Consider the following 26672-nt stretch of genomic DNA (forward strand, 5'->3'; position numbering starts at 1 on the left):
GCGAAGTACACCCAATCAGAGGTGAAGATAATAACTTTACACGCGTGTTTGTGTACACGCCTATAACTAAAATTGAATTATTAGAAATGAAGAAAGTAGTACCCAGCCATGACAAGGATCCAGCAGGTTTCCACCGTGAGATAAAAGACATGTTACTCATGGGAGAGTATACCTACCCCGACATTATGAAAATATTAAAAGTGTTAATGCCTGCGGGTGTTTACGAGAAACTCAAAGAAAAGGAATGGGAGGTGGGAGACCAAAAGATAGATTGGACAGCATTAGAAAACGAAGAAAAGGCCCGAGCTGCAGGATCAGGGCTTGGGGAAAAGACTACAGCACTACCAGGATTACTAGTGCAGGTACTGCCACGTTTATTAACTACGAAAAAGGAGGACTGGGGTGCAATCTCAGCCTGTAAACAAAAGCAAGATGAAGACACTAGTGATTTCTATTCCCGATTTGAAAAATGTTTTGGTATTAATAGTGGCATAAAAGCAAGTAGCGAGTCATATCCACATCTGTTTGTGAAAAAATTAGTTGAAAATTCCCTGCCGCAAGTTAAGAATAGAGTATTGAAATTTGAGAGTACCTGGCAAGGTAACACCCTGTCACAGATGTTACAGATGTTACAATATCACCACAATAGAATTAGAGAAGAACAAGAACATGAACAAAGACGTATGAAAGATACGAAAATGAAAATGCTTGTTGCCCAGTCAGTTCCAGCTGATGGTCATAAAAAGGGTGATTCCGCAGGTCCGGCGAAAGGGACATGCAACTATTGTAAACAACAAGGTCATTGTATACACGATTGTCCAGTTCTGAAACATAATATCGCCACGGGTAGAACCCAGGAAAGACCACGTCCACCTAGACAGGATCAGAATCAACAACAAATCCCTCAGCATGCACAATCTAGGCCAGCTCCGCAACAGACAGCTCCGCAACAGACCGTAGCAACACCACAAGCACAGCCTATTGCTGCCACACAAGCAACGACACAACAGATGTACCAGTATGCACAAACTGATTATCCCGATTATCAGCGATACACATGAAATAGCCTAGAGAGGGAAGTTGGCTTACCCCTTATCGAGGTTCCTGTAGATCAAGAGGGACCTTATGTACATAGTGAACTATTAGGGGAAGACAGAAAGTTTTTACTTGATACAGGGGCAAGCAGAAAAACTATACGACGCAGTGAAGTTCCAGGGGCACCCCTCTCAGGCTCACAGAATATTTCCCTTGGATTCTCAGGAAAGCCTATCATTAATGAAGTTACGCAACCCCTTCCACTTACGGTTGGTCCATTGACACGAACTACAGATTTATTGCTTACTAAATCATGTCCAGAAAACTTGTTAGGTATAAAAACATTGAAAGCTCTAGGAGCTATAATATGTTGTTCTCCGGAAGGAGTACGATTATTTTTACGTGACTTCAAAGGTCACTACGTGTCCAGAGACATGGATCACCGGCTGCAGAATTTACCTACACATTTATGGGCACAAGGTCCCACTGATGTTGGTTGCATGAACATTACACCATATCGAGTCACACTAAAAACAGGAGTAGTACTACCACGAATGCGACAATACAAGCTACCACCAGATGCTGTTGTGGCTTTGCTGCAAATCATTGACGAGCTCATTGCACAAGGAGTGGTTGTGGAAACCAACTCCAATGTATGTAATTCCCCGATAATTCCGATTCTTAAAAGAACGGATCCAAAAGCACCACCAGTATATCGATTAGTTATTGATCTGCGCGAATTAAATAAATGTATTGTACCACAATACCCTGTGGTCCCAGATATCTCTTCATTACTAACAGCTATTGACTCAGAAGCAACGTTCTTTACTGTAATTGACCTCAAGAATGCTTTCTTTAGCGTCCCAATAGATGCGGAAAGTCAATATTTGTTCGGATTCAGTTTAAATGGACGAAGTTTTAAATTCACACGCGCACCTCAAGGATTCACAGAAAGCCCCAGCATCTATAGCCAAGCACTGAAACGAGAACATGACAGTATCCACATGCCAGTTAACACTGCCTTGCTTCAATATGTCGATGATCTGCTGATCACCGCCCGAAGCGAACATGAATGTGAAACAGCGTCACTGACGGTTTTAAAATTTCTGGCCGACAAGGGGCACAAGGTGTCCCCTTCTAAGCTGCAATTCTGTGTCCAGCAAGTTGTTTACCTTGGGCACTCGCTGTCCAAGGAGGGAAGACAGCTTACACCCGACCGCATCCAGTTATTTGCTAACATGCCACCACCCAAGACACAAAAGGAGGTGCGGGCTTTTATAGGTCTCACTTCATACTGTAGGCAGTGGATCCCTCAATATGCATTTCTAGCAAAACCACTCATTCAGTTGACAACACAGGAGGCAGCCACATCAACTGTCCTCCCTTGGACTCAAGAACATACACATGCCTTTGAAAGCTTAAAGAAAGCTTTATGCCAAGCACCTGTTTTAGCAACACCATGTTACAGTAAACAGTTTACACTCTTTGTTACAGAACGCGAAGGTACTGCCTTGTCAGTACTCACTCAGGAACAAGCAGGATCACACAAACCATGTGCTTATTTTTCTAGTACATTAGATCCAGTAGCTCAGGCTCTTCCTGCGTGCCTGAAATCGGTGGCATCAACAGCTTTAGCAATCAGACAAAGCTATGCCATAGTGTTAGGACATCAATTGACAGTACAAGTACCACACGCAGTAGAGGTTCTCTTGAACCGCACACAAACACAACACTTGACTATAGCAAGACTCACAGGTTATGAATTAACATTGTTTCAGCCACACATAGAAATCAGACGTTGTAATACATTAAATCCTGCCACACTTTTGCCAGTAAACGGAACAGATCCATTAGCACATGATTGTATTGAAGTCATTACTATCACGACGAAACCCAGACAAGACTTGACAGATATCCCTTTATCAGATCCAGACCTGACATTGTATGTAGATGGTTCATGTATGAGAACAAGTACAGGAGAGTTAGTGGCCGCTTACGCAGTCACAACAGACACTGAAGTCATTGAAACAAATTGTATTAACACTCTGTCAGCTCAAGCAGCAGAGCTCATCGCTCTGACACAAGCCTGTATTCAAGCCAAAAATAAGAAAGTCAACATATACACAGATTCACGTTATGCATTCGGAGTCGTCCATGACTTCGGCGTACTGTGGCGAGAGAGAGGTTATTTAACTTCTCACGGTGCCCACATCCAACACGGACCCCTCATTCAAGCTCTATTAGACGCGATTCATCTACCTACTGCAATATCGATTATGAAATGCAAAGCCCATACAAAAGTTACCGATATCATTTCTCAGGGTAATGACCTAGCTGACAGAACAGCTAAACAAACTGCTCAGAATCAGACTCATACAACTGACACGACAAAGACAATAGTTCCGACACCAACACATTGCATGACAGTTAAGGATCCCGCCCTTGATGTAATTGACATACAGACACATGCTACACCAGAAGAAATAAAGAAATGGACTGAATTAGGAGGGATCCAAACGGATCAAGGATGGATGACGAAGGAAAAATCTATATGGTTTCTTCCCGACTCCATGGTTCAAGTCATCATTAACACAATACATAGTCCAGCGCACCTAGGAGAAAAAGCTATGCTAGACAGCATTCAACACATTTGGTTCAACAAACACTTGCGAGCAGCAGCCAAACAGAAAGTACGTACCTGTATGATATGTTGTCAGTTTAATCCAGGTAAAAGCATCCCCGTAGAGCAGGGTGGATTTCAACCTCCCGATCATGCTTTTGAAGTCCTCCAGATGGATTATATCCAGATGGAACGATGTCGAGGATTCAAATATGTTCTCGTAGTTGTCTGTGCTCTTTCCCGTTGGACAGAAGCCTACCCGGTTTCAGATTACACTGCCCCGACTACTGCCAAACAGCTAGTTCGAGAATTCTTCCCACGGTACGGTTTACCACGTGTTGTATACTCAGATAACGGCCAACCATTCTCATCCGAACTAATGAAACACGTTTCACTTCTGTTAGGTTACCAATGGAAATTCCACTGTGTCCGACATCCCGAGGCAGCAGGTCTCGTGGAACGCCATAATCAAACTCTGAAAATTAGATTGTCCAAAATATGTAGAGAAAAAGGTGTCGATTGGATAGTAGCCTTACCAGTTGCGCTCTTTTACATGAGAATGGTAGCACATTCTCGAACAGGGCTATCCCCGTATGAGGTGATCTTCGGTAGACCACCAAATATGTGGGGGACGCCTATACCTCGCAAAATCACTGATGTTGACTGTAATATGCTGACAGATTACCTGGCTTCCTTGATGTCTGCACTACAATCTTGTCGTTCACAGGTAGCTGCAGCTTTTCCCGATAACACTGAGGTGAAGCCCCATGACGTGGTTCCAGGGGATCTGGTTCTTGTGAGGAATTTCGACCGGAAGACCCAGCTGGAGCCCAGGTGGAAGTCGCCCAAACTCGTCTTGCTGACAACAAGGACAGCCGTGAAGGTTGAGGGACGTAAAGGGTGGTTGCACTCGAGTCATATCAAGAAATTTTATGGACTACCGTCCGATGTGAACACTCCGCCCTGCATCCCCTCACAGACAGACTCAAAGCTCCCCTTGGTTGAACAGACAAAACACGAACTCTATAAACTGAAACTAAGGTCTAGCAAGTCAGACAATTTCATTGTTTAAGTCCTCTCCAAGGTGAATCGGTTGAATTTGTCTCTGACATGTATCCTCTAGACCGAAATAGAGAGAAAAATAGACAGATACAACTTAGAAAACATGCGTACTGTAAATCACTTCATAGTCATTGCATAGTGACATTATTAATTTTGTTTTTTCTAAGTCTTCTGATCATCATTTCTAGTGTATTGCTACATATGTATTACCCTATTTCTAAGCGTGCTTACAATGTTACTGCTGAACATTCTTTTAGCGAATTACCTCCGCATGAGTTGTCTTATAGATTTGCGCTGCGCAACAACACATTTATTAGTATGTTACATCATTCCCATCAGACCAGCAATGCTACAAATTGTTGGATATGTGGCCGACTCCCTCCCTATCAGAACTATAAGGGAGTTTTGCCTCTCTTTCCGTATCCGTTCACACACAATGGCTCCTGTGCAGCATGGTTTAGTTTGATTAATTCCCTAGATTCAAATTCCGTAGTTTATCAAGACAACTGGGTATGGGGAAACCTGAATCTAGTTTTGCTTAAAGTCTGCTACCCTAACAAGGAGGGACTTCCCAAAAGAACAGGAACTGATCTAGAAAATGAAGTATATGGATTAGGTAATTTTACACTTAACCTCATGATTCTGAATGTTGAATCCGAAGCTACACCAATCTTGCCCGCTATGTCAGTATTTCCAGTTAAAGGTGAATTATGTGTAAGAAAGAATGGTTCCATACACCTGGGCCATAGTAAATGCACCACTGTAATAAAATTCAGTGATCAAGGCAAGTCTACATTTAGAGCCTCTCGTCATTCCTACTTCATATGTGGCCAGACCGCATATATACGTTTACCTCTAGATTGGGATGGTACCTGTTACATAGCATTCCTTCTGCCACCTGTTTTCCTAGCCCCTCCTGACTATCACAGAAATACCCATTTAGTACACAATAGACAGCAGAGAGATCTCCCGATTGTCGATTACACTGAAACGGCATGGGAGCAATACACAGATTTCAATAAAGGTTTCTTTCCCTATATAGGTACAGTCACTAATAGTAAGCTGATACGTAGATTAACTAGAAGCCTTGAAGCAGTAGTGAACGAGACTACTTCCGCCTTAGGCAATTTAACAGAAGAGCAGTCTGCTATGCGGATTGTTGTGCTTCAAAATCGTCTTGTCCTTGACGTCATCCTGGCCGATAGGGGCGGAGCTTGTAGGGTCATCGGATCAAGTTGCTGTGTTTTCATACCAGAAAACTCGCCGTCAGTATATAAAGCCATAACTCGCCTTCATAAGATTATAAGCCAGATACACCAGAGTCCAGGCACCTGGACTTGGTCCGGTTGGTTCTGGAGCGTGTTGTCAGCCTGGGGATGGAGGATCCTATCCTTCCTAGGTATTGGCTTTCTCATACTATTCAGTTGCTGCTTATGTCTACAATGTGGGCCAGCGATTTGTGGTCTGTGTGCCACATCGTGTATTCCGCATCCAAGTTTTCGTTCAAGATCCCGGAAGAAGAAAGAAGAACAAATGATGCTATATGAACAGATTGATGGATTGATGAAGATCGATATCTCCTGAGGGTCCGTAGGGGACAAGGAGGGAATGAGGAAATATGAATTTTATGATCAGTTATGTCCCCTATCGTAGACCCCAACGGCTCCATGTGCATGCTACAAGTACATGTATGTTCCCTCCAGTTCCAGTTATGAAGACGCAAATATATGTGCGTCCACCGTCAACATGTCCTCTTTCAGATCCGCCATGAATGGGTCAGATATTCCATTCCTAAGTATGAAAGGCCACCGACTTTATGTGGTTCACTTTCCACATTTTACAGAATCAGGCGAGTAGGCCCTGAATTCTGCCATCAAGCCTTTTCCTGCCTTCTGCCTCTGAAAGCTCCAGTCCGAGCCCGCATCTATATCCATGAACTTTGTCCTACTCCCTGCGCGGCTAACGGTGCCTGATCCAGCCTGTTGCCTGCCAAAAACTGTATTTCACCTTCAAGATTATCTGCTCCGCTCCTCATCCGATGCATTCCTGTCTAGTAGTTTAGGTAAACATTCTTCCAGCTACCGAGCAAAGGGCCAGGCCTCACTGTCCTCATGCAAGTAATTCATAGCCCCTGTTACCATGGAAGATTCCTGCCCCCTCGCATCTCATGTAGACACTTAGACGCTTGTACACGCACTAACAGTCAGTATAGAATAGATTCCGTCCGAGAGACCTTTCCTTTTGGATAATACAGTTCTTTAAACATAAGATATTAGATATGATTTGGGATTAGGTTGACATGACCCCTCAGACTTCTGTCTCCACATGTTGAGCTAAATGTCAAGTCCCCTTCACCCTCTAGTTGCACGTCAATCACACGTCATGCGGCTGCGCGCGCATCTCTGCCAAATATTTCTGCTGACATTGCAGGATTCTCTTATGGATCCACCCACTTGTGACATCATGTTTAATGACGTTTCTAGTTACGCCTATATGTACGCCTTTTTTCATTACGTATGTGTATTATTATCTGTATTATCAGCTGTTACGCCTCCTGCATCTGTCTTAATGTAATACTTTTCATATAAATATCTTTACTTGTCAATAATGTATTGCCTTCCCTTCCTGAACCTTCGTGGTGATGGAATTTGGAGCCTATGGTTCGAACTATAATTCCTTTGTAGAGGAATAAAGCCTTTCAGAACCTCTAATACCACGGATTCTGCCTCTTATTTTTACTGAGTTATTCTTACTAGACTTTACCGCATAAAAAATAGTACCGGTAATGAAATATTTACCACAGCACTGACCCCAGAGGTGAAGGTGATGTCAGCCCTGCACTTCTTTGCTACTGGTACCTTCCAGTACACTGTGGCTACTGCTGGTGGTATGTCGCAAACTATGTTCAGTCGTGTGCTACGCGATGTCTTGGAGGGGATGTTGCATTTCCTTGACCTGTACATCAAGTGTACTAGCCCAGGTCAACTCACTGAAATAAAGGATGCTTTTATACACTGGGGAGGATGCCGAACGTCATTGGATCTATTGATGGTACACATGTGCCCCTGGTACTACCACGGGCACATGAGCAGGCATACTGGAACAGGAAACATTTCCACTCCATCATTGCTCTGGTGGTATGTCTTGAAGATATGTGTATCACGTTTCCCCGGTTCTGCGCACGATGCCTACATCATGAGGAGTAGACGCATTGCAACGCTGATGTCACAGATGCCAAAACAGCGTAACTGGTTGGTCGGTGTGTACTGACTGTTTACCATTGTGTGTGTTTGGCAATGTTGTATTCCACCCTCTTTCAAAACTCAGCTAATTGTTCAACTGTTTGTATGTAGGTGACTCCGGATACCCCAACATGCCGTGGTTGCTGACACTCCTCAGGATCCCTGTGACACCAGCCGAGATGCGCTACAATGAGGCACATGGTCGGACCAGGAGGGTGATTGAACAGACCTTTGGTCTCCTGAAAAGCTGCTTCCGCTGCCTGGACAAGACCGGAGGGGCCCTCCTTTATGACCCTGCAAAAGTGTGCAACATTATCCTTGTATGCTGCATACTATACAACATGGCAGTGCGGAAGAAGTTACCTCTCATCCAGGATGACGATGACCTACCTCCGCCACCTGTGGAGGATCCAGGCCTGGGCCACGATGCTAGTGATGATGATGATGATGAGGGTGACGTCCGCACACAGCTCATCAACAACTTCTTCACCTGAATGTGAGTTTACAGGGTTGTTATCTCAATGTATTGAGTTAGCCTGAAATATGTTGGGGCTGCTCTGTTGCTGTTTGAGTGTGTCTGTGTGCCACTTGACTGGATGCGTGCAGTGATGTGTCCTTTCAGGTGGTCTGTACTCCACAATAGTGTCGAACTGCTAACTTGTTTCTGTGTAGGTTTATTTTTACATGTTTTGTGCATGTGTATTGCCTTTCTCGTCTGTTCTGCTGTCCTTTTGACTGTGTCTTGAGTCTGTCCTTTCCAGGGTACTTTGCCTGTTGTTTGGTCAACACTGACTCCCAACACCCAGAATCCAACACCAGTTTGGAAGTTGTCAATTCCCATCAAGTGATGTACCACACACCCCTGGACTTCAATTCTCTGACACTTTGTGACCGTATGTCCACTGTAACGTATAATTACCTTGCAACTATTGTGGAATAAACATGTTGCTGATGTGTAATGAACCTGTGCTACGCATTGTTATGTATGTTGTCTATCTTCCCACATCTGACTGACATTTGCTTACCTCACCTGTGGGATTGTTACCACCTACTGTGGATAGGTGGAGTCTGTGCATTCCAATGTATTTCAGGTCAACTTCATTGTGTGGGATGAGTTACATGGACATGGTGAGTATGTGTTGTGGTGCCATAGTGGTGTGTCTCCCTCACATGCGTCACATCACCATGACTCACATAACGGTGATCACATTGTTGTAGTATTTGGCATGCACCATGTTGTTTAGCAGATCAACATCTCCATGACACATGACCAGTTGGAATCACAACAGAGGCAAGTATAGTGTACTGGTGAGTTTATTTACAAACATATGTGAGGATAGTGCACAGGATGGTGGGTGCTGTACATTGGGCTTTGAATCCAAGTTCACAGGAGAGTTGGAAGTGTTGGTAGCTGAAATGTCCAGAGGAAAGTCCACAGCCATCTGCTACATTGGACTAACATGAACCCTCCATGTCATGTAGGCGAGTTGTGTTAGATACGACAAGGTGAACGGTTTGCGCACAAAGAACATTGTCCAAAACAGGTTTAGAGGCCCTGGGTTATGTGAATGGACATCTACGTCTCACTTTTTCTTCTTCGGACGACCCCTCTCCTTCTTCGGGGTGGGATCCTCAGTTGCAGGCATCTGCAGTGCAGAGGACTCTCTGTCAGAGTAATCCTCCCTCCCTGTGGCACTGGCAGATCGTGCAGCAACAGATGTTGTGGCCATACAGGGAGGTGTGGACATGTTGGTGCTTATCTGGCGGAGGCATTGGACAATGTTCCGATGCACCGCAGTAAGTGCATCCCACTTTGCCTCCATGCGGGCATGATGTGCAGCCTGCTCCTGTTGAATGTCCTTGAGGATCCCCACAACCTGGCCGAATCCTCTGGTGCTATCCTGGTACGCATCTATGATGTGTGCCAGTTGGGGGTCATCATGCAATCCAGACCCCTCTACAAGACGCGCCCTCTGCCTATCACCCCTCCCAGCACCCCTAATCACACGGGCAGGACCTGCGGCGCAACGCACAGGTGACACTGGGCCCCCTTGGGTGTTGTTGCTGGTGGTGTTGTCCATAGATTCCTGGGGGTCCTGTGTCCCTGTGCTATCGGTGTTCTGTGGCCTAGGTCTGTCCGTGTTGGTGGGGTGCCCAGTCTGTTGCCAGATGCAGGAGGTGTGGGCACAGGGGGTGCAGATGTTGGTACTGCTAGTGCTACATGATGGCTCACACCGGAGGTGCCAGGTTGTTCGTCGTCATACGAAGAGGACAGAGACGGATCCACACTAGAGAGCTGAGGGTCCACCAGAGTCTGGGACAGGGACTCCTCTTCATTTGCTGCTGTGTCCCCAGCACCACCCACCTGCGTTTGGAAGAGACACACAATGTAAGTTATGTTTCTACAGGCATCAATGGTTCACATACATGACATTTTCTACTGTACGTCAGGATGCGTGCCTGTACACTGCTTTGTCCAAAGTTGTCACGGACAGAGATTGATATTGTTGTGGCACATTGCCCAGCCAAAATGAAACATTTCAATGTGCATGTCGAAGTGTGTGTATGCCCAGCTCATGTATATATTTGGCTGCACATGGCCATTACTACTCAAGGGCCATCATGTTGCTGACACAGTTGTGTCATCCCTGTACACATTTGACCTTTAACAAGGAGATACGTGCAATTCCACTGAGGATATGTTGTAAGATTGGGGCAGGTGTGGTAGCAAATTTTGCTAGTCTTTGTGTGTCACATTGGTGTATTGGTACGACATGGTCACAGTCCAGTATGCCTGTGATCTCTTGGGAGAAAGTGTTTTTTTACAGTGTTCCTAGTTCCCATCTCATTTCATACAAGTGATGATGTCACCATCGTTAATGAGTCTGGTGCTGAGTTGTGTACGTGCATATGTGATTTGACTTGTCAATGTTCTCCATGGTGACATGGATTGGGCAAGGAAGCACTCTGGCTTTTCAATGCTCATGACAGTGAGAGCCGGTGGTGTGTGTGTTGCGGTTTTGCTGCTGTGAGTAGCATGTCTCCTCCAATGCAGTCCAGGTTAGACCTTGTGTCTACAGTGTCTATGACAGTGAGTGGTGTGTTGTGTGAAGGATGCATATGTTGCAGCACGATGTAGGAGTAGAATGCAGTTCACAACAGCACAGAGTGTGAATGAGACCATGCTATGGTGTCGGCTATATTGGTGTGTCCATTCCATTCACTGTCAGATGTCCCCTGTCAATGATGTATATGTGAGTTCCTGTGTTTTTTGTGCAATGTACTATATATGGCTCTCCACACTTGTCATCTGCAAGACACACCTCCACAGGCAGGCCAGGGGGCACCCCTGGACACTGCATCTCCAGACAGTGACTTTGAACATTTGGTTGCAATGCCTGTGTGTGAGACCGTGTTTGGGTTGGCTGGTGCATATGTGTGATTTTCATCCACATCATTTATCAGGCCCATGTGTCAGACATATTGCCCAGGCATTATCTTTGATAGTGACTGCTACAACGTGTGCAATGTGTTTTAGCATAGAATGTGTATGTATGGCCAGCATCTGTGTTATTTCTTTTCAAGTTAGGACCTCCTTCTCCCCCAGGCCAGTTATCCCATCATGAAGCGTGCCACCATTGCAGTGGGTGCAGGTTAACTTTCAGGATGTCAGTCAGTGCAGTCCTGGTGTTTGTTGGGGCCCAGTTCCCAGCATGGCCTTGTGCTCCCCACAACAGAGCCCAGTGTCAGACATCTTCTCTCTCCATTCCCACTCCCTGTGAGGCGAACATGGTTCAGTGTGAGCTTGCTGGGCCATGTGGGTGGGTGGGGAATGTCTGTGACTGCAACTCCCATCATGCTTTTGGCTACACCGCCCTTCCCAGCATGCCCATACTTCCTTCCTTTTGACTCTGCTTCCCTGTGAGGGAGTGTGACAGCAATGGCAAGATGGCTGACTATGAATTCCTGGGGCCCGATTTACAGAACTAACTTAAGACAAAATCCTAAACTTACTACCATTTTGGTATTCACAGAAGGCACTTACTCATTTTGGTATTCACAGAAGGCACTTACTCATTTCGGTATTCACAGAAGTTAGGACTCCTAACTTTAGGACTCCTAAATGCCTTCTGTGAATACCGAAAGTCTTAAAATTTTGATTTTTCTCAGTTTAGAAGTAGAAAAGTTAGGTCTCCAAATTTTAGGACTCCTAAATGCCTTCTGTGAATACCGAAAGTCTTAAAATAAGGATTTTTCTCAGTTTAGTAGTAGTAAAGTTAGGACTCCTAACTTTAGGACTCCTGAATGCCTTCTGTGAATACCTAAAGTCGTAAAGTTAGTATTTTTCTCAGTTTAGGAGTAGTAAAGTTAGGAGTGTGATATTTTTTGTAAAGAACAGATTCATAATTACATTTGCACAGCTGGGGCTGTATTATTTTCACTGTTCATGCATCAGCTACGAATGTGAATTTAAAGCTGCTTCAGGGAGAGGCAAACTGCTTGCTCTCTCAAGTTGAGTGGGCCTCACCTTAAGGGGGCCCCACATGGAAGAGTGTCACTTTAAGAATGTTCTGCACATTCCCTAGAGAGACTCAACAACTGTGTACTGAAGAGGCCCGCTCAACCCTGCCAGTTCTCCTTCTCAGCTGAACACAAGTTATGCATGCAATTGAAGTGTTTCCTCTCCTGCAGTTGGGGGCCCCTGAAAAATAGGGCCCCTACTCACCGCATGGGCTTTGGGGGCATTTATTATGCCCCTGGGTGCTACATGAAGAACAACTCAAATGTTTGTAGAAAAGGCCACTCTAATGAAACAGGTGTGAATTACAAAACAGTTCCCAACAAATGCCTTACAGACTAACCATGTCTCAGGCCTGCCTTGCAAAGCCTGTATGTACAGTTTACACTGCCATGTCCACCTGGCAAAATAAACCTTTTGCCAGACCCAAATCCCTTTTTATATATATGTCATTCCAAAATAGGCCCTGGACATCTCAGTGGGCAGGGTGCACTGTATTGTAAAGGCAGGACATTTACCATTGTCCTGGTAGTGAGAAACGCTCAAAGTCGTTTTCCACTACTTCAAGTCCTATATCTCCTATAGGATAACATTGGAATTACCTTATTACATGTTACAGGAGTAATTTTTCAAATGGGAAGATATAACTGATTCGAGTTTGGTGTCTCTAGAATCACAATTTAAAATCCAAACTTATGGTAAAGTTGAATTTTGAATTGCAATTCTGAAAATGCCACTTTTAGAAAGTTGCCATTTTCTTACTTTAGACATTTGGTGCATTTCGAAGGCCTGTCTTTGAAGTCTCCTCCACTTCAAAGGCAACACTGGGTATAAGTATTAGACCTCTGACACCACCACTTCATTACATTTATGGACTTGTGAAGACTCTGACAGGAAGAAGGACTGTAGGGCTGCCGAAGTGATTGCCATTCTGCTGGACTGCTGTTTTGCTGACCTCCTGCCCTGCTGACCTGCTTCCCTCTTGCCTGGGTGATGGGACTGGGACTGGACCAGCATCACCTAAAACCAGAGTGACTCCAAGACCTAGTTCTCTGGACTCCTTATCTGAAGTCTAAGGGACATAAAGGACTTCCAATCAACCTGCTTCTGCACCTAGACCCCAGTCCTGGACCCTTGGAAGTGTGCCTAAGGAGCATCTCCAGCAGAACTGACACATCCCCTGCTTAGAGATGCAGAACCAATGCATCTCCTCAGCTGAGCGGCACATCGTCAAGCAGAACCGGCACATCGCTGCTGTTGCGTGAATTGGAAACATTGCAAAAGACTTGCATTGCCTCTGCATCCCACATCTTGGAACCGATGCATCTCCTTCAGACCCACCACTGCGCAATGCTTTTCCCGGCACAAACACCTCACATCCTTTATCGACGACAGTGATGAACCTCTGCATCGCAGCTTCACTGCTTATCGGAAGCAATGCATTGTTTCCACTGTACCTCACATCTGTGACACTGGCCTTTGCATCGCAAGCCCGTCAACAGGATTCTTGATGCATAAAGAATAATTGATGGACAGAATGCTGAACAGTGTCAAACATTCACCCCAGTACAGAGATCTGGGCCTAAATCTATAATTATTTGGCTCCCCAGACCATTACATTTAAAACCCACCAATCTGCAAAACAGTCTTGACCCTGCTCCCTTTGGGAGCAGTCCAATCTGAACTGCCAGACCAGGCCCTCCCTGGACTGGAAGCAAGCATCCTGGGACCAGTTTTGGGGTATTACCCCTCATCAGTGAGGCTAGCTTGACTCCAGTCGCATGGAGAGCATGGGATACACGTCTGGGCATACCGGTCCCACTCGGGGTGACAAATGCAAAAGGAACTCTTTATAACAGAATGCTGAACAATGTCAAACATTCACCTCAGTCAGAGATCTGGGCCTAAATCCATAATTTTTTTGTTCCCCATGGACATCACACTGATCCACCCATTTCTCTGCAACCAGGATTAAGGTACTTTTGTTCAGCAGGCCTAATTGTGTCCCTGTACCTGGCCCAGGGTCCATTGCGGTCGCCCTGAACTTTTTACTTTCTCCCGATCCACCGAGACCAGATATCCCAAATATCGTGTCTTAATTCTAGACGCTATTTTTCACTATAACATTTAAAGTTCAATATCTAAAGTTCTACTTAGTGGATGTTTGTTGTTTTTGGTCTTGTTTCCTTTATTAAATTAAGCTCTGTTTTTCTAACATGGTGTGGGTTGATTCCTTTTTTTTCTCACTGTTTTACTGTTTGAAGCTTTGCACAAATACTGTACACATTGCCTCGGAAATTAAGCCTGACTGATCTGTGTCAAGCTACCAGAGGGTGAGCACAGGTTAATTTAGGTTTTACCTGCCTCTTACCCTGACTAGAATTGTGGTTGTTGCTTGCCTAGAGTTTAAACCTCAGTCAACCAACAACCCAATTTCTAACATAATGTATCCCCAAATCTATTACACATCTGTTTCCTCCCACCTGACCATATTAACCCTACCTCTTCAGTCGTCACCTAGTCTTTAGATGTAACCATATCCTTCTCCACAAGCAAATTCACCACCAATTAACAAAAAGTGTGCAAAAATGGAGCAGAACATCAAAAACAAGCCATTAATGACTCAGCTCTCAATACATATTTGCAGGCTGGAGCAGATGGGACACCACATGGTTTGTTAAGTTGTTACTTGCTGAATAACACTTGGCAGAAAAGGCTCATTGAAGTGTCTCAGTAAAATCTACGAGATTTCACTGCAGGCATCAGGAGTGAGGCAGGCCTTTTCAAATGGGGCTTGCCCTCTATGAAAGGACACATTGCTGGAGTTGCTTCTGTTTTCAGACACATCCCAGCAATGTGCCACATATGCGTCTACAGATATGTCAGGAATACTGACGTATCTGTAAATCCTTGCAACATGGAGTACTGTATAGTAAATGCGGCACATCCATGTTGTCGCAAGGAGGGTGCTCTGAAACGTGTTGCATTGCTGTTTTCACGCAGCGATGCAACACTTTTTAAAAATGAAACCCTCGATTGTCTACTTGTTTCACTCGCTTGTTAATACCCTCCTTACTACTCCATGAAGAGGATGAGAATCTGGTTCTCTTTTCTGAACATGAATGACAAAATCATCAACTTTAACCTGAACAAGGTCTGGAAAGGATAACGTTAAAGTTATGTACTGTAGGTCCTCTGTTGGATCAGAACCTTTGAACAAAATACCCCACACATTCTCCTCCTCAGGTTCACCATATCTTGTTCATACCATCTTGGTACTTTAGCTGGGATGCATATGATGCCTCATATGGCTGCAACAACAGACTGTTAAATCGTGTCCTGTATATTTGCCCAGGAAAGAACAGCGTCTTAGGTAACTGCCTTGGAGTGAGAATGGTGTGGTGCAGTAAAGTGTGGGCAAGCAGGGGCCCTAGAAAGAAAATCTAATTTTAATGGAGCACTCGGGAGTTGAGTAGATTGGGAATGGTTAACCCTAAATCACATGGCAATGTGTCCCAGAGACAAGGTTTAAAACAACATTTCAAAAGATATTCAAATAAGAAAGGACTGACTCAAAAAGTGAGTTCTAGATCATAATTTAGGGAAACCATAAAGTTTTACTACAAACTTCAAAGGTACAAGAAACATTAGTTTCATTTAAATGCATAAAGTAATTGCCCTGAAGGTTCTCAGTAATAGGAACCCACAGGAATTATATGCAAAACCAGAAATAGACTTAGGGCCGGATTTAGATCTCGGCGGACAGGTTACTCCACCACAACAGTGACAGATAGCCCGTCTCCCAAAATAAAGATCACATAATGTACTATGGGATTTATATTTCAGGGGACAGGATGTGCAAAGTCACAATTAGGTAAGCAAAGAATTACATTGCCAACAAATCAAATTACAGATTTTTAAATCATCACACAACCTTCCCATCATGGCCCTAACTCACTACATGGCTATTCAATCCCTCAAACTAATTAAGTAAACTTTAGTTAACGACTTTGAATGAATGCAATACTGCTTGTAAGTGGAAGGGCCTTGGAAAAGTCTTACAGCATTCTTTCTAGCATGCTTTCTTCCCAAGAAGTATCATTCAAAAACAAATCCACATCTTGTTAAACTATGTGCAAAATTATAAACAGAATAAACAAAATGCTGTGACATTCAATTTAAACAAGATGACATTGAGGCCTAATTAAGGCCTACTTAGTATAAGGCACAAACACACACTTTAGAAATTCATAACAAATTAGTTTAAACTGCATTAGCTTTATGTCGGTATACACATCTGAATGCAGGTGTAGATTAATTGCCTGCACATTACTAATACTGCATATTTTGATTTAAAAGTATAAAGCATTATCAAGACTCCAGAGTATCCTCAAGATGATTTATTTTCTAGACCATTTCTTTTGTTCTATACCTATCAGAAGATGCAGTGATAGCAAACAAATTCCAGATCCAATCAAATATCTTATTTAGATCTCTTGGGCAACCAAATTTAACAGCACCCAGATCTTACGAGATCACAACAACTTGATAGTGAACTCGAGCGGACCAGGCAGAGCTGAAATAATGTTCATCTGCGCTCTCCAAGGAGACCACCCACAAGCCAATGAAGCATCGTTCAAGGAGTGCATCCACAAAGTAATTTGGGGGCATATTATCAAGACCGGCGATAAAATTATCGCCGCTCTAGCGGCAGAAAACTGCTGCTAAAACGGCGATAATGGGCTTGATAATATGCTCTATAGAATTCCAATTGAAGTCCATGTTAGATGTGAAGGACATCTATCCTGAGCTTCAATTGGAATTCCATAGAGCATATTGTCAAGCCCATTATCGCCGTTTTAGCGGCAGTTTTCTACCGCTAAAGCGGCGATAATTTTTTCGCCGGTCTTGATAATATGCCCCTTAGACCGGCCATACCGCAGGGCCAAGCGCACAGCAATGCCCCACCTATTATCATTAAAAAACACACCCAGACGAATGTAAGTCTCCAAGCTCGATTAAGGAAAGCAGCAGGTGGTGGCCATGTTCTATGCCCAAGGTATATTGGTGTTGAATAGGAGGCAACACAAGCAGGCTAGCATGAAGATGGGGGTAAACCTGAATGCCACTACTAAGAAAGTGGGGCATTCCAAAACGTAGCACATTTGCAATTTCACAGCTGGCAAGCCTCGTCTTCAGGAAAGCCCACAAGTGGGTTTGGTGCAGATAGAACAGCCAGGGTACGCTCATTACTAAGAAAACAGAGAGCGGAGGGCACTGCCCATCAAGGGCTCAAGATGAATATACTGTCAGTGGTGTACTTGTATCTTTCAGTACAGTGTGCTCTCTCGTGCCAATATTCCAGGCAAGGCGTCGGTCTAACAGAGCAGCAGTGCCGAGTGTGAGCCACAGTGAGAGCATATCATTTATATAAAGGGAAGTCAGTTTATGAATTTCCTCCTTCATGGGTCAGCCTGGAAGCACATGGCACTCTTCTTAGTTCAGGATGAACTGCTCAGACTACAGCAGGATAAGACGAAATGACCTTCAAATGACAAGAATACAGTTTAAAAGGAAATTCTCCTTTCGGGGCAGGCCGACGGTGACTGCAGTAGGCTGCGGCCAAGTGCGTTGTCTTGTCCTTCATGGCAGGTAAGGTACCCTGAAAGTCATATGGTCACAATTTGGGGGCACCAGGTTAACTTCTCTGTCTGTCATCTTTGTCAGCAAGTTAGCATACACAAGAGAGAAAAGTGAAAATACCTACTGATTTCCTGATCTGTTCTTTCCTGATCTGTTCTCAATACAAAATTGATGCCTTCCAGTTGAGCCTTGTACGGTTTGTGATGTACAGGAAGCGGTTTGTACATACATGCATGCCTTTTGATCATGATTGAATTGTCTAGAATTAGGTGCACAAAGCCCATATGTCTAAAAGGGTTTAGGACCGTTTCCCCTGTTCCCTGTATCACACGCCCCCACCCCAGGTTGTGTCTCTCTCTGGCTGAGGCAGCTTCCCAGACCTACACACAGTTTTTTAGCTCCTGTGGGCCAGCAGGACCATTTCTGGTGTATTATCTCAACCTCACCGGAGTATTTTACAGGTCTTTAAAGAGGTCATTTACTTGTTAACAAGGCTTTTTTGTTTTTTCACTGGTTCCTGAAGCCCCTGTGTCTCCACTCTGCCTAAGCCTTAAATGTACAAATTTGTTTTGCTGCCACAGTGTGAGAATGCATTTCCTGAAAAGTAACGTTGGGCTTTATATTTTTGCAGTTTTATCTAGAGCAAAATCGACTTGAAGATATACAGGCACTATACATGAGCACCAGTCACAATATACTATTATTATTATTATTATTATTAGAAGCTTATAAAGCGCAATTATGCCAAGGGTGTCCTGGCGCTGAGAAACTGAGCATCCCTAGAGAACGATTGTCTAATCCCTGAACAACCAGGTCTTCAAGCCCTTCCTGAAAGAGAAAAGTTCCTCCGTTTTCCTCACGTGTGCTGGCAGACAGTTCCATGCGGTGGCTGCGCGTAGGAGAACAGCTTTCCTCCCCAGCTGGCCTTTTTTGTCCTAGGCACCACCACTAGATTGCCCTCCATAGAGCGCAGTGCCTTCCCCGGCACATACCGCTTGAAACAAGCTTTCAAAAACTCTGGGCCAGTGCCTTTCAATGCCTTGAAAACCGTACATAAGGCCTTAAATTGAGAACGTCTGTGTATTGGAAGCCAATGAAGTTTCCTCATTCCTTCTCAGATTGAGACATGCTTAGGCGTGCCTGTCAACAGTCTTGCTGCCGCGTTTTGCACCATCTGCAGTCTGTACAGATGTTTCTTTTTCAAGTTGAGGTATAAACTGTTACAGTAGTCAAGACGCAACAGGATAAGAGCTGACACTGCTAGCCGAAAGCCATCCGTGGGAAGCAAAGCTTTAACTTTCCTCAGTATCCTGAGGATATGAAAGCAGGACGAGACCACTCCACTGACCTGGATTCCAAAGTCCAGTTTCTGGTCCATAATCACCCCCAGATTCCTAGCTTTGGGAGTGGGCACTGGTGGCTTCCCCAAGGTATCAGGCCACATAGCTGGGGTCCAGGTGTTGGGATTATTTCCGAATATCATTACCTCGGTCTTTCCAGCATTTAGTTTAAGGCAATTAGCAGCCATCCAACTTGTGATACCTTGAAGACAGTCATGACACCTTGCTGGCAAATCCACTAGGGACCCCCTTTGTACTGATAACACGATCTGCGTGTCATCTGCGTACGAGGTGAGTTGGAGTCAATACGATCTAATCAAGGCTCCCAAAGGGCTCACATAAACGTTAAAAAGAGTGGGGCTCAGGGATGACCCTTGCGGAACCCCACAAGGAAGGGCAAAAGGTTTAGATCCCTCTGCTCCCAATTCTACTGTCTGGGATCTGTCGGCCAGAAAAGACTTAAGGAGGTTCCAGGCAGTGCCTTCCACCCCGGCCATAGCCAGTCGGTCCATCATAACTCCATGATGGACCGTATCAAAGGCCGCCGACATTTCTAGCAGAATCAGGACCGCCTCACCCCCTTGATCCACCGCCACTCTGATCTCCTCCGTCGCCTTAATCAGGGCCAGTTCCGTGCTGTACCCTGCACGAAATCCAAACTGTGTGGGATCGAGGGCCTTAGATCTTTCCAAAAAAGAGGTAAGTTGCCTGTTAATGGCCTTCTCTAATAATTTTGCTGGCAATGGGAGCCGCGAAATAGGCCTATAACTGTTCGGGTCACTCTTATCCAGAGTGTTTTTTTTTATTAATGGTAAAATAGAAGCCGCCTTCCACATCCTAGGATAGCTACCTGACTCTATAATAGAGTTAAACAGTGGGGTAAGTGTGGCGGCAATAACCTCTGGACAACTTTGAAGAACCGCAACCGGACATGGATCACTGGTGGCTCCAGAACGGGCCGCCACCAATAGACCCTTAACCTCCTCTGAATGTAATGGGCTAAAGCCCCTTAATCTATCCTGCGGCTCTGCTAACCCAGCCTTCGTACTCAAAACAGACTCTCCCGCATCTTTGTAGACTTCGGAAAAGGAGGAAAATATCCCCGCCATTTTATTCTGAAAAAAAGTGGCCAAGGTCTCACAGAGGTCAGAACTGGCTGCTGAAATCGGTTCAACTGGGATCGTGAGCTTGGTTATAGTTTTGAACAGTTCTCTGGAGGATGAGCTCGCCCTCTCTATTTGCTCCTTAAAATATATTTTTTTTGTCTCATGAATTAGATTTTTATAAAAAGAGAGGCTGTTTTTATATTTTTCTTTATTGGTCGGACAGTAACCCTTCCGCCATATTCTCTCCAATTTTTTATAGTCCGATTTCATGGTCTGTAGCGAATCTGAGAACCACGGGGCCGAGGGTGAAGCCCTCCTGGGCGTAAAAGATTTAGCAGGTGCAAATGTATCGCAGGCCCTCTCGATCCATTTGGAATATGAGTCTGCAGCTTTGTTTACATCCAGTGGGACACCAGGGGCATTAGCCTTTAGGTAATTACCCAAATTTGTTCCATTTATCTTTTTCCAAGCTCGGGTCACAATCTTCTCCCTAGGCTTGGTCTTCAGTTGTGTATGGGTCCCTGTTGAAAGTGTGAAAATTATTGCGGCAGGATCAGACCAAGGGAGTGGCAGGACTTCCACCATATCCAGATCCGTTCCGTTAGTAAATATGCCATCGAGGGTATGGCCAGCAATATACGAGGGTCCCACCACCCTTTGTTCCAGCCCTCCCACATCCATAAAGTCCAGCAATTGCTTGCTATCTAGATCTAGTTTGTCATCCAGGTAGAAGTTAAAGTCGCCCAAAACGGTGAACGAGTGGGCGCAAAAACCATCCTCTACCAAGGTGCTGAGTGACTCCAAGAAAGTCGCTCTAGGGCCAGGGGGGCGGTAGATCAAGAGTGCTTTGAACTTGTTGTTGGGGGAAAGGCGGATAGTAATAGAAAGTGCCTCACAAGCTTGGTTGGATGCTGTCGAGAATAAAGGCTCAAGACTATTGTGATAAATCACAGCAAATCCGCCCCCCCTTCCTGAGGGACGATCCAACGTAAAACAAATATAGTCAGCAGGGAGGGCCTTCACAATGTCTGGGCCTGAGGCACTATTAGTCCATGTTTCCGTAATAAACGCCATTTTAATCTGATGCTGTTCCATGAACAGACAGCATTCCAGACAATGCTTCACTAGTGATCTGACGTTTATTAGCAAACACTTCCATGGTACAGTTTTAATCCCTCGGGTTTGCGGGCCTGAGTCCAGTCTACCCCCAACTCTACCCTTGCCTGCAAGCACACATTCATCTGTAGGCACCGGGATACTTAGGGGCCCATTAGGATGGCGGTCAGAAAACCACCCCGACCGCCATGGTAGCGGAAAACAATCGCCCGTCGGGACCGCTGCAAAACCGGCGGTACAATCAGGATCAACCGCCAAAAATAACCGACCGCGGCGGAACGAGGCAAAGAAAACACACTTGTAGCGGGTGGAGAAGGCCTTAATCCCTCCGCGGTGGTCAGATTTGAGGCGGAACATCACCAAACCTCTGACATGACAATGGAGACCCTACACAGAAAATTAGGAAATCCCCGATGTTACAGCGAAACGTTCCGCTGTTTCTGACCGCTGCGGTCGCTAACAGTGATGAACGGGAGAGCCGGCGAAACAGCTGTAGCATAGCCACCACTGCGGACGCTCCGTGACAAATATGTCAGACGACAGTAAAAATTCAAAACAAGGCCACAAAGTGCACACAGCAAACTAGCTATGTACCCAAAAACACAGAACACACCCCAAACACACAACCACATGTCAACTACAAAAATACAAATCCCAGGGCAACACACCTGACAGCAATACCCCATTTGGACACACCCACATAGCTGAGTACAAAACCAGCCCCTTCCCTGACCACAATCCTTTGCAAAACTTCACAACTAAAAGGCCCAACCCCAGAGCACAAAGGAGAGGCAAATCAACACACCATCACTACTCATACCACACACAGCACTACCACCACCTTTACCCTTGCACCTATAACCCTTTTGCACATCACACACCATGGCAACACAGAAAATGCCCAAATTCACAGAGAGTGAGTTGACAGTCATGGTAGATGAGATAATCAGAGCTGAATCACAAGTGTATGGTATCCTGGTCCAACAGACACCATTAGCCACAAGAGCACAAATGTGGGCAAGGATAGTCGGTAAGGTCAATGCAGTAGGGACCATCCCAAGAACAAAAAAGAAAATCATGAAGCGGTGGCATGACTTGAAGAGGGTTGTGAAAGAGAAGAGGAGCAAGGACCGTGAGCTGTCTCAGAGGACTGGTGGTGGTCCTCCCATTGCACCCAAAACATTCACTGCATGGGAGGAGAAGGTGCTTGCCATACTGCATCCAGAGATTCTCACAGGAATAGCCGGGGGAGTGTAGGATGGTAAGTACAAACAAATGTAGACAATCACACAGCTATGTACTGTCCAGCTAAACTACAAAGCTACATCTCAGAGGCCCAGCTATATTCATATGCACCACAATATCCAACACATGTCCCACAGATGTAACATTCACTCCATCTGAATCTCCCCAAAGGTGGACAACATTTACAGGGTTGTATGTGTCCAGGCAAACATCCCTACAACTCCCACAATGCCCCCTGCCACACCCCTGCGCGGGATGTAGCATTCCCCCCACCCAGGAGCAGTTGGAAGCTATTGTATCACTACAAACAAACTAACAGGTAGGTGGCCATCTTCCCTGAGAGGGCTGTTTGAGGGTGGGAGGCCTGTACAACAACTCACACCAGGCACCCTGTCACACACCTGAGCAGGATGGAGCACCCCACCAGAAGCATGTGGCAGAGATTGCATTGCTCACATCAAACTAACAGGTAGGTAGCCATCTTAACAGGGAGGGGTGTATGGGGGTGGAAAGACTGCACTACAACTCCCACCAGGCCCCCTCTCCCACACCTGAGCATAATAGAGTGCTCTCCCACCCAGAAGCAGTTGGAAGCTATTGTATCTCTACAAAAAAACTAACGTGTAGGTAGCCATCTTCCCTGGGAGGGCTGTTTGGGGGTTGGAGGCCAGCACAACAACTCACACCAGGCACCCTCCTGACCCACCCCTGAGAAGGATGGAGCACTCCCCCCACCCAGAAGCATATCCCAGCCATTGAATGGTTCACACTCACCTAACAGATAGGTAGCTATTTTCCCAGGGAGGGCTGTTTGGGGGTGGGAGGCCTGCACCACAACTCCCACCAGGCCTCCTGTCCCACACCTGAGCAGGATGGAGCACTCCTCCACCCAGAAGCAGTTGGAAGCCATTGTATCACTACAAACAAACTAACAGGTAGGCAGCCATCTTCACATGGAGGGCTGTTTGGGGGTGGGAAGACTGCACAACAACTCACAATAGGCACCCTGTCCCACACCTGAGCAGGATGGAACACTCCACACCGAGAATAATTTGGAAGCCATTGTATCACTACAAACAAACTAACAGGTAGGTAGACCTCATCCCTGGGAGGGCTGTTTGGAGGTGGGAGGCCTGCACAACAACTCACACCAGGCTCCCCTGTTCCCCAGCTCAACAAGAAAGAGCACTCCCTCCCAGCCAGATGCATGTATCAGCCCTTGCACTGTCCAATTCAAACTAACAGGTAGGAAGACATATCATGCTACCTTGTCCCACCCCTGAGCAGGATGGAAACCTACACCACACACACACACACACACACACACACAGATGTGTCACAAATCCAACCCAAATGAAGAAAAAATAACAGGTAAGTAGCCAGTACATGCACCCAGCCATTCCTCCCAAAACGCATGGTGCCATATGACAACACCAGCCCTCTCATCGCACAAATATATACACCAATACCATTGCCACTCACCGTGTGCAGACAGCTAAGCAAATTAGACTGTAACAGCAAACAAAGTGTGACACAAAAATAAACATGCTGGAGAAAGTCTGTGCACAATCATGCACAGCACTGAATGCCATGTGCAAGTGCCATGTGGCCAGAGCTGCAAGGACCACATGAAAACAAAGAAAGCATGGTTGTTGGTCCAAATTCAGATTTGCACATGACATGACAAAGGTTTGCATGAGATAACAATGGCCAGTTCATGCTCAGATGTTACGTCAGTCAGGGCAGAGTAATCACAAAGAGGCGTCACAGAAAATCTTTGTTGCGCCAGTCCCTAGGTGGCAACATGTCCCTGTAATCACAAAATATGCAAGTGGCGCATGGTAAGTTTTGACACCTCACACCATGGACATGTACCTCAACATCATTTCAGGAGGCACAGTAGTGCACATACAAACAATGTAATGATTAGTCAACTGTGTGGTGTACAAACAGTGAATAATACACAGCTAACACAAAGCTTGCAGGGTGCACTACAATGACCATTTCCCATCTGTCCCACAGGTGACCAAGAACTGACTGCAGAGGACAACACCAGCAACCTGCAGAGCCAGTCTCCCCCCCTGGGACATGGACTCTTGGATGTTGACTCTCTGGAGGAGCTCTGAGCCGGCCCATCTGGTGTGCCAGGGTGCAACCGGTCCCAGGATCCCATCGTCCCCCCGCCACATCTGCAGCAATACCAACTACTACACAGACCCCTGCTGTTATGGCCTGTGCATCCTCCACCACCACTACCACCACCAGTGGTGCCTGCAATACTCCCCCTGTCACAGAGGATGACCACCCCACACCACCAACAGAGGAGGGCAGGGAGAGGATGCGGGTGCCCACAGTGATGAGGCAACAGGTCCGTGGCAGCAGGGCAGGTGGGTGGGGCAGGGTCACTCACAGATAACCAGAGCCTGGGACCAAAGCCCTAGACAACATAAACAGAGTCCTTGGGGCATATGAACTGGCCCAGGGACGAACGGGCCAGTCAGAAGAAGATTCCCGCGAGCTCCACCTGCTGATGAGGTCCATGGACACCAGCATGGGACAAATTTGTGGACCTCTTGGGCCAATTAGTGGTGGTACTGAGGGACAGGCCTGCGCCACAAACAACACCTCCATCTCCCCCTGCTGGGCCGCAGGATGACAGTTCAACATCCTCCCCTGTGGCCACAGAGAGGGGTGAGTCCTCAGACCCCACTGGCCCTACAACACAGGCCCCCCTGCCGAGCGACGAAGGGGCTGTCCCAAGAAATCCCTGGAAGTATCCTGTGGCCAAGCACCTGCCAAACATCAGACACGGAGCCAGCCATGATGGCAACCCTCTTCACTACTGCATTGACCTTTTGGACTGTCCTTCCCCACTGCCTTGTAAATTGCATCTGTCTGTTGGACTGGGTCACCACATCAATGTGGTGACTACTTGATTCTCCCATTTACCATAACTGTCAACTCACTGCTTCACTAATCACCCCTATGTAAATGTTACCCCCTCACATGTCACCATTGAAAATAAATACTCCTTACACACATGTTGTTTCTGTTCCGTCTTCATTCCAGGATATGCAGTCTTCACCATGAGCACAATGTACCAGGAGTATGGAATGTATGTAGGCAAGGAGAGGCTGAAGGGACTAGGAAAACACAAAAGAACAACATTCACTAGTCTGGGTGTGGCATCACAGACATCACACAACACTTGTCATCAGGGTTCTCCAATCTGCACACATTACAATGAGCAACAGTACCGACATAAACATCCTGTATCTGTGCCAAACTATCCTATCCCATAAACATTGGCAGCCAGCACTGAGTCTACAACAGGCTGCAGTCACAAAGCTCACATACACCTTCACAACAACAGCAACATCATCAGACAATGGGTCCATTGCACATTGTCACTCACCTTCAAGTGAAGTAGCAGTTGATGAGCTGTTGACACAGGTCAACACCTTCCTCCTCTCCACTGTCCTCGTCACTGGACATGGGTTGGTTTGCAGGCGGGGGCCTTTGTTGCTCATCAGCATCCAGGAGCAGGGGGATCTCCTTGCGAATGGCTAGGTTGTGGAGCATGCAGCATGCCACTACAATCTGACACACCTTCCTGGGCGAGTACATCAGTGCACCTCTGGTCTTGTTCAGGCAGCGAAACCATGTCTTCAGGAGACTGAAAGTACACTCCACCACACGACGTGTCCTCCCATGGGCATCATTGTAGCGGACTTCAGCTGGTGT

Source organism: Triturus cristatus, chromosome 2_2 (genome assembly GCF_964204655.1).
Source record: "Triturus cristatus chromosome 2_2, aTriCri1.1, whole genome shotgun sequence".
Lineage (NCBI taxonomy): Eukaryota > Metazoa > Chordata > Amphibia > Caudata > Salamandridae > Triturus > Triturus cristatus.